Source organism: Cryptomeria japonica, chromosome 4 (assembly GCF_030272615.1).
Source record: "Cryptomeria japonica chromosome 4, Sugi_1.0, whole genome shotgun sequence".
NCBI lineage: Eukaryota > Viridiplantae > Streptophyta > Pinopsida > Cupressales > Cupressaceae > Cryptomeria > Cryptomeria japonica.
This window is the reverse complement of record NC_081408.1, coordinates 733,827,168-733,842,465: the sequence shown is the minus strand read 5'-3', so window position 1 is coordinate 733,842,465 and position 15,298 is coordinate 733,827,168.

The window sequence follows — 15,298 nt, the reverse complement described above, 5'->3', positions numbered from 1 at the left end:
TCCTAACAGGGTAAGCTATCAGAAATAGCTAAACATGTAGCTCTAACCAAGCACTCTTTATTATTACAGTAGTGAAGTTGTGGGTGCCATCCCTGCCGCAAATTTTCTCTCTAACCAAGAGTTTTTGCGTAACCAAAATATATGTGTTATGGAGTGAATCATGTATGATTGTTATCTATTTGTTTTAGCTTTATATTATGTTACTGCACTATTTGGTTTATGCATAATAGTAAAGTTATTATTGAAGAAAAGTTTTGGAGTACTGATTCACCCCTCCCCTCTCAGTACATTAGCTTTCCATATTGTGCCTAACAAAGATTACTTTTAAATCTTGAAACAATACATACTGCATTCATAATATCAAGTCTTGTTTGTGTCAAATACAATAGGCCTCCTCTCATAGACTTGTACCTAGTCGGATTAATAGGTGTAGATTCATCCCTTAGTGATAATTTGTCATTTGTAGTCATAGGTGTGCTTACCGATTTAGAGTTCTCCATCCCAAATTTATTTAGTAACTCCTTCAAGTACTTGGATTGACTTAAGAATATACCTTTATCAATCTGTGAAATTTGCAATCCTAAAAAGAATTTTATCTCTCCAATCATAAACATTTCAAATCCATGTTGCATTTCAATAGACAGGTATTTACATAATCCATCTTCTCCTCCAAAGATTATATCATCAACAAAAACTTATATAACTAAGATGTCATCATTAGTCACTTTATAGTATAAGTTATTGTCAGCATTACCTTTAGAAAAACCAATCTTCAAAAGATATTTATCCAATCTAGCATACCAAGCTCTTGGAGCTTGCTTCAACCCTTACAAAGCTTTCCTTAACCTGCAAATCATATCTTTATTATCTGTCAAAGAAAATCCATTAGGTTTCTCAATGTAAAATTGTTCTTCAGGATTTCCATTCAAAAAAGCACATTTAATATCCATTTGATATACTTTGTAGTTCTTGTGTGCTGCAAAAGCCAAGAATAATCTGACTGCCTCAATTCTAGCTACTAGTGCAAAGGTTTCATTATAATCAATTCCTTCTTTCTGAGAATATCCCTTACACACTAGTCTTGCTTGATTTCTAATTACATTCCCATCTTCATTAAGTTTGTTTCTGAATACCCATTTTGTTCCAATCACATTCTTGTCTTTAGGCCGGGGAACTAATGTCCATGTATTATTCTTCTCAATTTGTTCTAGTTCCTCTTCCATAGCTTTAATCTAGTGTTTATCTTCACATGCCTCATTAATTGATGATGGCTCAATTTGAGAAATAAGACATACCTCTTCATTTTCCAGTCTACCTCTTGTCATAACTCCTTGATACTTGTTCCCAATTATCTGATTTTCATAGTGGTTCAATCTTACATACCGTGGTGTCTTTGTTTGCTGTTGTTCCTCAGTTATAGTGGAATTTTTAGAGGAGAACTGAGATGGGGGGGGTGAATCAGTTGTCACCGAATTACAGAACTTTAAACATTCAAAACCTTATTACCAAAACACATAAACTCGATATCGGAATGCATAAACTAAATACCGAAATGACTGATATATCAATTAAACATAAACATAAATCACATAATAGTTACCATCCATCCATAACACATGTCACCAAGATTTGTATGTGGAAAACCCGGTAAAGGGAAAAGCCATGGTGGGAAGCCTACCCACAGTCAAATAATACTTTTGTAGTAAGTTTGTGATTACAATATGAGGGGCCTACACATGCAAGAAGGCCAATAGCCTAGAGCACACTGCTCAACACAAAAGGAGCCTCACTGACTACAAAATAAATCCAGACTACAATCTTGAATGAAGATTGAACTACAAGTATAACATCTCCTATGCTCGAGTACAGTTCCGGTTAAGCTCAATACTGGAGGCCTTAAACCTCTCTTACCAACCCAATTCGATCACCTATGATCAACCAAAACCTCTACATATGATTACAACATTATTTGCACAAAAATAATCCCATAACCTTGACCTATTCCATGATCTACAAAGAGATCTTACATCATATTTATACCAACCCATGACCTAAACAATTACGTCGGCCACCTGAAAGATAATACAATAAATTCATAACATAAACCTGCAATCAAATGATCAACCAAGTCATCTTAGACCAAAAACAATGTAAACCAATCATTAAATCTCATCGGTAATGCATCAGGAACATCCTCCAACACGTTACATAAACTGATCCATAACCTAGATAATACCGGACCCAAAATAGGTCATGATAAACCAAATCCAACACCACTGATGAACTGGATCATGAAAAAGATAACCAACAACATCTTGAGAACCATCTACAAACCACACCAACACCACTTATCATGTGCATCAAAAGATCTTCAACAAAGCTCTACCGGTAAAACCCTTACCGGTGACCAAAAGGCTTACTAGAACAAATGATAGCTCCCAAGTCATCAAATCTCGAACCAACTGATCGTGATACATATCTGAATAGCATGAATGATAGATCCAAATTAATTCCACAAACCTAAGCATACCAGATCATACCAGATTAATATCATAAACCAACCACTCTACCGGAACCAATCGGAAACTGGTAAACAACCAAAAAAATTGGTGTTGCCATCAATGACAAAACATCAATGCAACACATAATCAATTCCTCCAAATTACCAACAACTATAGTGTGGCAAATTGCACCGTGTCAATTTCACACTTGTGCATTGTCCCTAGTACATTTATGAAAAAATCCATGATTAGAATTTCATGATTTTGACTTCATAGATGAAAATGATGTAGCATTAATAGGATATGATTTATTAGGAAAATTTGGTTGAACATGAGCATGACACACAAGTATCTACATCATACACAAATGTCTTTGTAAATCTCAAAAGTCAAACTTTCATATTCCACACAGTTTCCTTCTAATGTGCGACCTAGCACCCAAATGCACTTGTAATGGCTACTCCTACCCACTACAAGAAAAAGAATCTCATTCTTACTCATTTTATCATTTTAGCAACTCAATCAATATTTCTTAACTTGTCTTCATCTATATCTGTCTCATAGTGAAGGTCTATCAAATTTATCTCAATTCCTGGACTCTCACAACAACCAATACTCCTCTTGAATCTCTCTTTCACATCTATTTTCTCAAAAGGGAAGACACAACTACTAGTAATTCTCTCTTTTTATTTTTCTTACTATCATGTCTAGAACATTTACAATCTTGTCTTTTATCTATTATTTTATCATGATAGGGGTTCTCCTCCACAAAAGGGTTTTTTCTATCAAGCATCTATTTTCTCTGTCTATTACTCCATTATGACCATATCTAGTTATTTGTAGAGGTGGGAGCACCAAAGTGAGGGTTTAACTAAGGGAATCCCCATACAACCCCAACATTTTTTTTGTCTCCATGTATATAGGTGGAAAATAGATTGAACAGGTCAAAGGTCTTGAATTTGATCGTTTATGAGGTCTATTCATATAGATAAAGGAATGCCCATAAGAAATACCCATGGAATTCTTGCATCTAAGGTCAAGGCTTTGTTCACCTCGTGTAATATTTTGCATTCTTTGTGCTTTCCATTTTTGTAGATTAAACATCTTTAACATGCAATATCTATGAGTTATTTAACATTTTTAGTTTACATTCGTTATTAGGCTCAATTCAAATTTTATTTTTAGGCATCTCTTTCCAGTTCATTTGAGTCATGTTAATTGAGGTATGTGAGAGTTATTTATTCCTTTACATCTTTTTTTCTTGAGAGTATAAAATCCCCTCTACATTTTTGTGAACCCGATGTAAAAATCTCATGTCAGATCTCTTTCTTTGTAATTTCAATGCATTCAATAATGTCTTCTCAAAGAAACATTTTGATATGTTGGATGATGCCTTGGATGATTTCCTAGAAGCATCTCCTTTTACTCAAAACCTATTGCACATTAAAATATCCTTCCTTGTTAGATGAGAAGTATGTGAATGTAATTGTAGTCTCTACTACTCCTAGTTAGCCTAAGGGACCAATCATTTACATGACTCTAGCTAGTCCTTCTACAAGGAGAGTTCATTATATTTATGGTGTTCTATTAAAAAATAATTCACAAGATCTTGTTACTAAATAAACTCAATCTAAAGCTCCTTCTTATCATAAAATGGCTCATAATTATAACACTCAAATGAATAAACATAATATTCATCAACCTACTTCTTTTCCACTTAAGCTTCCCGACCTTCCTCAAGAATCAAAACCTTCAACCAACCAAAAAAGTGAGTATGATATTATTGAGCAACTTTGTGTTACTACTCCTAAGATCTCAATTTGGGATTTTCTTCAAACCCCTCTAGTTTTTTGAAATTTATGCTTTAAGAATATCTTTAGAGGATTCAATTACCTTCTTCTACTAAGACGAAAGATGTGAATGAATTAATAGATCATATTTCTATGGATTGAACAAATATTACATTCTATCCACATGAACTCCGACCTTGAGAAGTGCAAAATTAAGCAGATCCATTGATTATAATTGTTTATTTAGTGATATTGACATTAGGTGAACTCTTATTGATATTGTTTTAGCACTCAATCTATTTCGTAAAATCAAAGTCGATTCAATTTCTCTTGTATTTTCATTTTTCATTCACGGTTTGGATAACTTTGGTCGACAAGCTTTGGGCAATGTTATTTTTCCTTTAAAGTTAGGACTGGAGTTATCATGCTTACCCTAGTATTTTTTATGCCAAGAATTTTACCATATAATATTATCTTGGGTAGACCTTAGATTCATGCCTTAGGAGTAGTTAGTTCTACCTTTCATGGTTATGTGGAGTTTGTTGCTAATAATGAAGTTGTTATGATAATGATTGACCCTGATGTTATATATTTGAGTCAAATGATAGCAACCAATAAAGATTTGCTACAAAAACCTTTTAAAATTACATTCCACCATTATCTACTAATTTGCCAACATCCGTTTCTATGGTATCACTTGAGAAAGATACCCCTACAAATGATGTGTCTATATAATTTACCCTTGTTAGAAGCAAGAACCTCCTAAAATGAAAGTCTAAAGTCTACTCCTTCTACTTCTTCTAAAACTAGTGCATGTTTGGGTGAAATTGGGGCTCTTTGAACTTCACCAAATCTTACATCGAGGAATACAAAATTAATCCAATCCACCTAAAAATTCCTAAGATATCATTCACCTCTACTGATAGGGATGATTATGCCTTTTTAAAGAAAGGTGTCAAGAGTTACAATTATGTTATAGGCCTATAAATTTGGTTATGAAAGTAAAGTTGTGGGTGTGATGAACAAGGTATTAAAGTACCTTTAAAAGTTGATCCTTGTGGCTCTAAAAATGGACTTGGATACCACCCCACAAATTATTAGGAAAAACCACATGGTTAAAAGTTAATATGATTTCTATTGAGCCTCTTCCTTTGAATATAAACTCTTTCATCTCTAAAGTATATTGCAAGTGGGGTAGGCTCTAAAGGAGTTCCTATTGGCATTGTGTTGTTAATGATATCAACTCGTAATGGTGTCATTGATGTCACTGATAAGTATGGGATGTCAACCGGTCATTGGAGTCATCGGTATACAAGTTAGTGTTGGAGACATAAGTTGATGTTGACCGGTGAATAGGCATTGGAGATAGTTGGCATTATGGCAATACCAACCAATGATTAATGAGTTGGTAGTGTGTTGTTGCCAACTGGTAAGAATGTGACCAGTAAGGAAGAAAGGTTAAGAAAATGGAGAAAGTGCAGGCAACCGGTATGCAGTTTGATGATAACCAGCAGGACTGGTACCAGATGGAGATGATATGACCAACAGGGTTTGGGCTGTTGAAAGTTAGTAAGGTAGACAAAGGGGATGTCTACCGAGTTATGTGTCTGATTGAAGATATGTCTTCTCAATGTCAGTAAAGTCAGGTTTAGTGCATTAGTCCATCTACTCCCACCGGTAAGTGGTCATACTTATTTTATCCCACTACATGAAGGGAATGTATCATGAGCCTCTTGTATATGAAATCATAGATATACCAGATCAACAAGAGCTGTCATGTTGAGCTACTAGGACAACAAAGGAAGAACAAGAAGTGATGTGGTTGCCACATTGGAAAATCGATTGAGATGATATCCAGGCTAATGAAGAAGAAGGAAAGGTTCAACATTTTAGATGGAGACAATTGAAGATTGATGGCATGGTCTCATCAAGGATGTTACCGGTATGCAAACATGAGTAATATCAATTAGTAAACATATCTAGTGGTATTCCATAAGGTCTGCATTAGAGATTGTTGATGTGTAGTGCCAACCAGTAAGGGACCAAAGAGGCAAAGGTGAAAGGCTCTCACTTGATGAAGATATGCATGGGGACCCACTCTTGATACATGCAGTGGATTGGTATGTTTGGTGACCGGGAAGATGTGATCCCACCAACAAAATAGGAGACTGCATGATATGAAGTTTGACCAGGTAATGTATAACCGGTAGGGAAGTTGAACCATAAGATGGATACTGGTTGAGTGGTTGGTTGGTGACAAGACCAAAACTGACATAGCAGACTGATCAGATGAGTCAGATGCCAACTGAGATGCCATGTGGTCTCTAAGTTGCAAATGAATAGTGCATCATTGATGTTGTCAGTGAGGTAGTTGGTGATTGGGTTGATAGTTAATGTAGTTGGCAACAATCACAAGCGAGTTGCAGAGGGTTGCGTCTCTAGGAAGATCAAAGGATGAATATCTGAGATGTTGACGTCTTTATCAAAGAAAGATATCTGATTGGGTTGATCGGAGTAGGTGAAGGTAACTGCATCATGCACATGATTGACAAAACACAAGGCTGACAATTTAGGATGTAGGTTACCAAAGATAGAAGACGTATGCTGGAAGGAATAGATATGGCAATGAGGCTTGATTTTCTACAGGTTGTAAATCTTGAAGATAAGATTTGATTGGATTCGATATGCCTCATGGTCGGTGGAAGATACCCTAGCACACCAAGGTTTGAATGTTCATTTTGGTGGGAATGTAGAGGCATAAATGTACAGATCGAAGGCCAGATCTATTGCTACTGCATGAGAGAGTGACACTGGTGAAGTGAGTGTAAGCAGAGAGTCAATCAATCTGAGAGTTTATTTCTAGACATTGAAGCGAGTGAGAGAGTTGAAGAAGGAACATGTAAGAAGTGTTTAACTGGGAAGATGAAGGCACCCGATGGACTGTCACTGAGTTTAAAAGTGGTGTGAACCAGTAGTGTTAGATCTAGTAAGAAGGTAGCAAAGAGTGAAGCAGTGGAGAGTAAGTATCAGAGAAGATCTGACATGACAGAGACTAAGTAGCAGAAGATTTAGAGAAGGAGAATAGAGTATTAGTAGTGACTAAAAGCAGTGGGTTAGAGATTAGTGAACCGACAGAGAAGAGGTTGAGTGACAAAAAGAGAACTCCATTGGTAAGGTTGCAGCAAAGAGTGAAGGAGAGAAGGATCAGTGTGAGCAAAGAACTAGCAAAGAATAGAGCAGAGGAAGACCGGTTGAGAAGAGTAGAACCGGTAGAATGATTTGATTGTGAGAGGTTACAAAACTCATTTCTAAGCAGGATATTACTATTGTATTAATATATTTCATTGTAATCACTGAGTTGGAGCTCAGTGCAGGGGTTGGTGCCCTAAATTAGGGTTTGGTTCTCCTTGGGTTGGTGCTCTAAATCAGGAGTTGGTGCTCCTTAGGTTGGTGCCCTAAACTTTGTATATAGTTGTTTATTGTGAGGCTGGATTGGAGTAGTAGACTCCAGCAACATTTATCACCAAGGTTTTTCCCATATTAGGTTTTCCTCATATATCATGTGTTATGTGATGTGCCCTTTTTGTGTTCTTGTCTTTTGGTATCTCCTTATCTCACCGATACATTCACTTTGTGTTTGAGCTGCTAACTGGTACATGCATTTAGGATTAATCTGGGTTATGTTTGGAAACCACTGATTCACCCCCCCTCTCAGTGGCATCTTGTGTTCTATAGTTCCTCTAGATGTTTTTTCCTTAGATGAATATTTGGAATAATTCTTAGGTGTTTATTCTAATATTCCCTCTTATCACCATAAGTGTTGGTTCCCATCTTTCTTGAATAATCAAGTATATTTTGGTAAGTTTGTTATGAGTGAAGATGAGTAGGCTCCTTCATATAATGTTGATGAAAACATGTTTGTGCCACATCCTAAAGATAATTGTACACTCATTAAAGGGGATACTTCAGGTGTCCTCATGGATCCTAAGTTCTTATAAAAGGTGATTCAGATTTGAAAATTCCTTTCTTCAAAAGGATATATGTGTCTACTTCATATTGGTTATGATGTGCCTTGCCCTTGTATGCTCTATACTTATCATGAGTATGTACATAAGCTAATAGCTATACTAAATTTGGGGCCAAATGTAGCATCATAAATTATACCCTTCATATATAATTCGACATGGTGTTTAGCATTAATATTGACAATTATGATTGATCATATAAAAAATTTCATGTCTAGAGACTAGATTACAAAACTTGATAACATCCTATAGTACTTAGCACATTCAATTGTCTAATTGGGTTGAGTGATGACTTGCAATTTGGACCTTTGAATTGCCAAAAAGGTTAGGATACTAGCATCCAACACTAGTTTCCTCCCAATTTTGACCTAAATTAAAAAGTTCAAATATTTTTTAGAGGGCCTCAATTCATATTATCTTATTATCAGCTAATAAAGAAAGTTTTATAGTGAAATTGTGTTATTTACATATAAACATGACTCCCTACCTCTTTTGCAATGCCTTCTAAAAATCTCTCCCTAATCCTAAGAATTCAAGAGAAATCAAGTGAAGATATATGAAGGCATTATGAAGCATACAACAATCTCTCTTTAAGTATCATTTATTGTTTATGTTTCATCATTATCATTATGTTGTACTAGCTTTTTGTAGGACTTCAACAAAGCAATTCAACATTACCTTACATGAAAATAAAGCAAGGGTTTATGCTTATTATAATCATTTATGTTTATGTTGTTTATTTTCCTATGCTCTTGAGGGAGCACATGATGGTTTTTCATTCATCATTTCTATAATGGAGGTTGAAACACCAACATGAGGTTTGACTTAGGAAAGCCCATATAAAAGACAAAAAAAATCTCCTCAAGTTTTGTGTGTCTAGGATTAAATATGAAGTTTTACGATTATCAAAAGTTAGAGATAGACAATGAAAATATTGACAAGTAGTTTCAAACTTTGGATAGCCAAAAAAACCTTAGACACTAGACTTTAGTGCTAGTGTCTTGACACTTTTATGGACATCTAGTACCCTTTTGAGTCAATTTATAACATCAACTTCTTAGAAAACAACCTTAAGGACAAAATGAAAAAAGGACAAAAGGACAAAAGGACAAAAGGACAAAAGGACAAAGAATTTTAGTGTAACATAATCTATACCATATTTCAACATTAGGTTGTTATTTGTATTTTACTTTCAAATCAGCAACTCTTTTTTTTGTTTCTGTTATATATTTTTTGTTTTCTATAAGACTTGTCCAAGTTACCCTTCTTTAGCCTAGTTCACTCCATTCACCTAATGAATCCCAATCACATACTTATAAACAAGAGTATTAATATTTGTCAGTATAAGTTGATTCTTATGGACAATAAGCCAAGCCCACTCAAATCTCTAATGTTGTATGGGAGAATAATTTAACTATATTGTTGGCATTAGATTGTCATTAATGTCAATAATTGATGTTATGCATGGGACAAAGATGCATGATGATGAGTGTCTCAGGGGAAGATCAATAGATTGGATATAGAGGACCAAGGAAATGATTGTTATATTACAGTAATCCTAGTGTGTTATTGACATGCAACACATCATGTTTATTACCACAGTCTACCCTGCCATCCTGGGACAAGATAATCAAGAGTAAAAAGACCTTGTGGGAAAATCACCTAAGTGAAGAAAATGGTGCCCTGCTATCCCACAGTGAATAAAATTGAAGCGAAATGGTTTCGCGGGGTAACGTAAATATGAAGTAAGAGATGGTCCCCACTATCTCATGTCGAGGAAAACTAAAGAGAGATGACCTTGCGGGGTAACAAAAATGAAGGAGATTAAGGATCCTTGCTATCCCGTGGCGATGAAGAATGAAGAGAAGGTATCCTATGGGGTAAAAAGAACATAAGAAGTTTGAAGCTCCCTGCTGTCCCACAACAAAAAGGTTTGAAGAAAAATGACCATACAAGGTAAAAAAATTGAAGAAGATTGAAGATCCCTGTGATCTAATAGCACTAAAGGGAGAAAAGTCAGTTATCACAATCTGATTGGATGGAACTTCATCGCCATCATGCCTTCTATGATACAGTGAGAAACAAAGGACACTTTCATGGTTATTGCAGTATTGCAAGTGTAGCATTTACTGCGTGCTAGGGCTACTGTGATTCCACGATAAAGGAGAATGGTAACTACGATAACAAGGTTATCACTATATCGCTAAGTATGGACCCTACCTTGGCTAAGCTACCTGCAACAGAGTGATAAAGGAAAAGGTTATTGCAATATCATAGTCAACGGTCAACGGATTTCCTGGATGCCTGTGATATGGCGATAAAAGTATACAGTCATCACAATTTCACAAGTGATATGTTGATGACATCCAAGTTCTTAGCGATAATATTGTAAAGGAAGAAAATATTATCGCAACCCCGCAAGGGTGTACCCCACTTCGGCCAAGTTGTCTACGGCACAACAGTAAGGACAAAACGGGGGAAGATTATCATAGTATCGTAGTCAAACATAAATTGATAGCCATGTCTTCTGTGATATGGTCGTAAAAGGTGAACTTGACTACAACATCGCAAGTAGTATATTGCTAACTACCAAGTCTTCTGTGATATAGTGAACAATGGGTTTGCAGGGAGAAGAGAAAGGGTTATCACAGTTTCCCATGTCAACTCATGTATTGACCAAGTCTTTTGAGATTTTATGATAAGACTATATGTTATCACAATATCGCATTCAACCATCAAAGAAGGCCAAGCCGCCTACAATATGGCGATAAAGTTAAAATTTGTCATAGTTTCACAAACCTACATAAAATAATAGCCAAGCCATTTACGATATAGTGATAGAAGAAAAAGATGATGCCGACATAAAAGTTGTCCACGTAGTCATTGGCCAAAGATGACCTTGCAGGGAAACAAAAAAATGAAGAAGAGTGATGCACCCCGTTGTCTTGCAACAAAGAATATTGAAGCCAAAAGACACTGTGAGGTAACAAAAACAAAGAAGTTTGACATAGCCCGCTATCTTGTAGCAAAGAAGATTAGAAGAACACGGCCCTGCGGGGTAACAAGAAAGAAGAAATATGACATTCCTCGCCATCTTCCAGTCAAGAAGACAGATGAAAGATGATCTCATGGGATAATGAAATGGAAGAAGGTGGAGAGCCCTGCAATCCTATAGGTATATTATACGATGGGTATTTCACAAAATGCCTACTCTGAAGTGGCCCACGTGGGTAGTTGACTGAGTTTGACTTGATGGCATAAAGGGAGACGCTGAGGACATGGAGTATACAAGACAAATCAAATGTTGCTAACTATGAATGGATGTTGTCTATTGATCAAATCTGATTGCCAAAGGAAAAATTAAGGAAGGTGGTTGCATTAAATGTTTCTACATAAAGAACACATAAATAATCATTTGAGTGGCTCAAGAAGATCAAAAGATCTCCAGTAGACAAGATGTTACTACTATGGGAAGATCAAAAATCTCCAGTCGACAAGACATCAAATCACAAGTCAGGTGAAGATTACTAAATATAGTAATCAGAACTTAGAGATCCATCAAAAAATGGAAGAAGATGCAATTAATCATGGGGGCCAATCAGCAGTAGGGTAGATTTCTTAGAGTCTCGAGAAGACTACTTTTGAATGTCCTTTTGGAGGGAAATTTTGTGATGGATGTAGATGACTACTAAGGATAGTTATGTAGTAGGTGGGTGTGCAGAATGAAAAATGTAAGGAAGTTAAGTAGTGAAACAACTTCCTACACTAACCTTAAGAGGAGGGTAATGCAAAAACTTTTACAGATTCTTACAGAAGTTACATAAACTTAACAAAAATAGACATAGTAAAATGCATACCATAACATAGTGATTTATGTGGAGAAAACCCTTTCGGGAGAAAAACCCCACACTCCAAAAGCAACTCAATATATTATTCAACAATCAATAACGAATTACAATATACTTGTAGAGAAATCTCTTCATAGAAGTACCACTAATCAGAGACTCAAAGGTAATTCAATCGCCATAAAACTCTTACATACAACCTCTATCTCATGCACCTCATATATAGGAGATACAATACAAGAAACCATCAAACGATATTACAAAACCATGGGCTAAGACCACCCAATAAAGTAGAGCCGACCTTATCTCCCTTCTAGATGCCTTATGATGCGTTAAAACACACATCAACACATGTCACTCCCTTTTATAGCTCATTTATGTGTCCGATATATTTTATATTTCTTATTTCAGGAATACAAACTTTTGGAGGTCATAACTTTAGAACTGTGTGTTCTCTTGACAAACCGTTTGAAGTGTCAGAAAGCTTGCGAAGTGCTCTATTGCCTCATAAATGGCTACACCATTTAAACCCATTTTTTAGGGCATTTTGGGGCCTCTAAAGTCATCAAAATTAAATTTAAGCCTTTCATTGCACTGATAACTTAATGATGAATGAATAGTACTAAACTGGTACTGAGAGGGGGGAGGGGTGAATCAGTATAGGCAAAAACTCAACCTTAAACCAGTTTTCAACTAACACTTATGCACTAATAGACAAACAGCTGCACCGGTCCTTCAACAGAGTTCAACTGGCATAACCCAATGTAACTAAGACAAGCAAAGACTGGTTGACACTTATCTTCTCATTTAATCTAACTCTTCATTCCCATTTCACTCTAATGCATGAACATGCAATCTACCATCAAAGATGTACATATTACACCAAGATCAACATGCATCACCACTTAATCAGAAAACAATCATAACATCACACATGACACACATATTTTTCATGTGGAAACCCAACTGGGAAAAACCACAGTGGGGATGAACACCCACAAGCTTGTTTTTGAAGTCTTTGGAAGTCTGCGCTATTAGGAGCCTTGTCCGGTTAAAGATAGATACAATAGGTTCTATTAGGAATCGATCCTGTTAGGGATCACCCAGTTAAGGGATGGCTACAATACCCAGTTAAGGGTTAAACCCTGTTAAGGGTACCTTGTTAGAGGATTTCAAGAACTCAATAGCTAAAGGATATTAATGACTCAGTAGCTTCGAGTTACCTTGTTAGAGGATTTTCAGCAAGCCGGTTAAGGGTACCCTGTTAGGGGATTTCACAACTGTTGAAGCAGTTAAAGATCAATAGGTATATCAATGACCTAATAATAGCACTCAATGCCAATGCAGATCCGCTTAAGCTCCTCTTCACCTTCTACACTTACACTCTGCAGATATGACTTCTCTCTTTTGGTCTGGCAAGAATCACGTATCTCTTCTCTTAGATACACACACACAACATTTGCCAACAAACTCTAAAAGAATCACAACATCGACCTTATAGAAAATAGTTAGGTCGGAAGCATAAACCCTAAACCCTAAACGTAATAGGTTAAGGAATTCAAATGGTTCAATCCCTACTGTTGATCATACTATATTGAATGCAACAGTCTTGATCCAATCTTAAGACATTCTCCATTGTTCGTTTTCCACCAATTTCATGGTGGATGATAACCCATCACACGTTATCACCGTTTACAGACTTCACACATTCCTGAGGTAGATAGGAACACTCTTCTTTATGCAAGATCCTTCACATGCACAAGGCTTACATGGCAACACTATCTGTTCTTCTTTATCATTCTAACTTCATCACATAAAGATCACCGATTAAGTCACATAGGCTTAAGATACTCCAACTAGAAATTCTGAAGTGGAAACTATCTACCAACTGGTAGTCATACAATGCTTCCATGTGTCGGTTCCCATGACTACATGCCGGTTCACCTTGACATGCCGGTTCACCTTGAACGAATATACCACTTTACTTTGGCATATATACCAGTTCTCACATATGCCGGTTCTCTCTTCATATCACATATTGACATCAATGACAACATACAATATCATTATGTCCTCATACCGGTTCACATAATGCCAACAATCTCCCCCTTTGGCATTGATGGCAATATACAAAGATATCTTTCTGCAAACTCATCTTCTCCCTAATTTCTGTAGATATCTTCTCTGCTACACTTCTTCTCCCCCTTTGACAACAATGCCAAAGTGGTGGCACAAACATCCCTGTTCTATTATGCTGCTCCCCTTGAGGAGTAGCATCCTTCAACACATCAATCAAAAAAATTTTGACTATGCAATACCTGACTAATGTGGAACAAATACTTTTAATTTACCTCCTGAAGGGGCAGTACCCCCAATTCACCTCTTAAATACACAAATGTAGTCTTTGGGAGAGGCTTCGTGAATATGTCTGCTAACTGCTCCTTACTGGAAACATGTTCCAGTGCAATCTCTTTATTCTGAACCTTTTCCCTCAAGAAATGATACTTAAGCTCAAAATGCTTGGTTCTAGAATGTAAAACCGGATTCTTTGAAATATTGATAGCACTTGTGTTATCACATAATATACTTAGTGGTTCAGATATAGGGATTTTGAAGCCATCTAAAACATGCTTCATCCAGATTGTTTGAGTGTAGTTCATGAAAGCTGCAACATACTCTACTTTCACTATAGACTGAGAGATACAACTCTGCTTCTTACTCATCCATGAGACCAGTCTACCACCAAGAAAGAATGCACCACCGGTTGTGCTTTTCTGATCATCCACATTACCTGCCCAATTAGCATCTATGAATACTTTCAGGTTGAAATCATTGTTGTATGGGTACCACAATCCATAGTCAACTATTCCCTTCAGATACCTAAGAATCTGCTTGACTGCAACCAAGTGGGATTCTCTTGGATTTTTCTAGAACCTTGCAGTAATGCCAACTACATGTGCAATATCTGGTCTGCTATGCACTACATAATGCAACTTACCAATCATTGATCGGTATTCCCTCTCATCAACCAATGCGGAATCATCCTCTTTTGATAATTTGCAACTGGTCACCATCGGTGTACCAACCGGTTTGCTATCTTCCATGCCAAAGGTCTTCAACACCTCTTTGACATACTT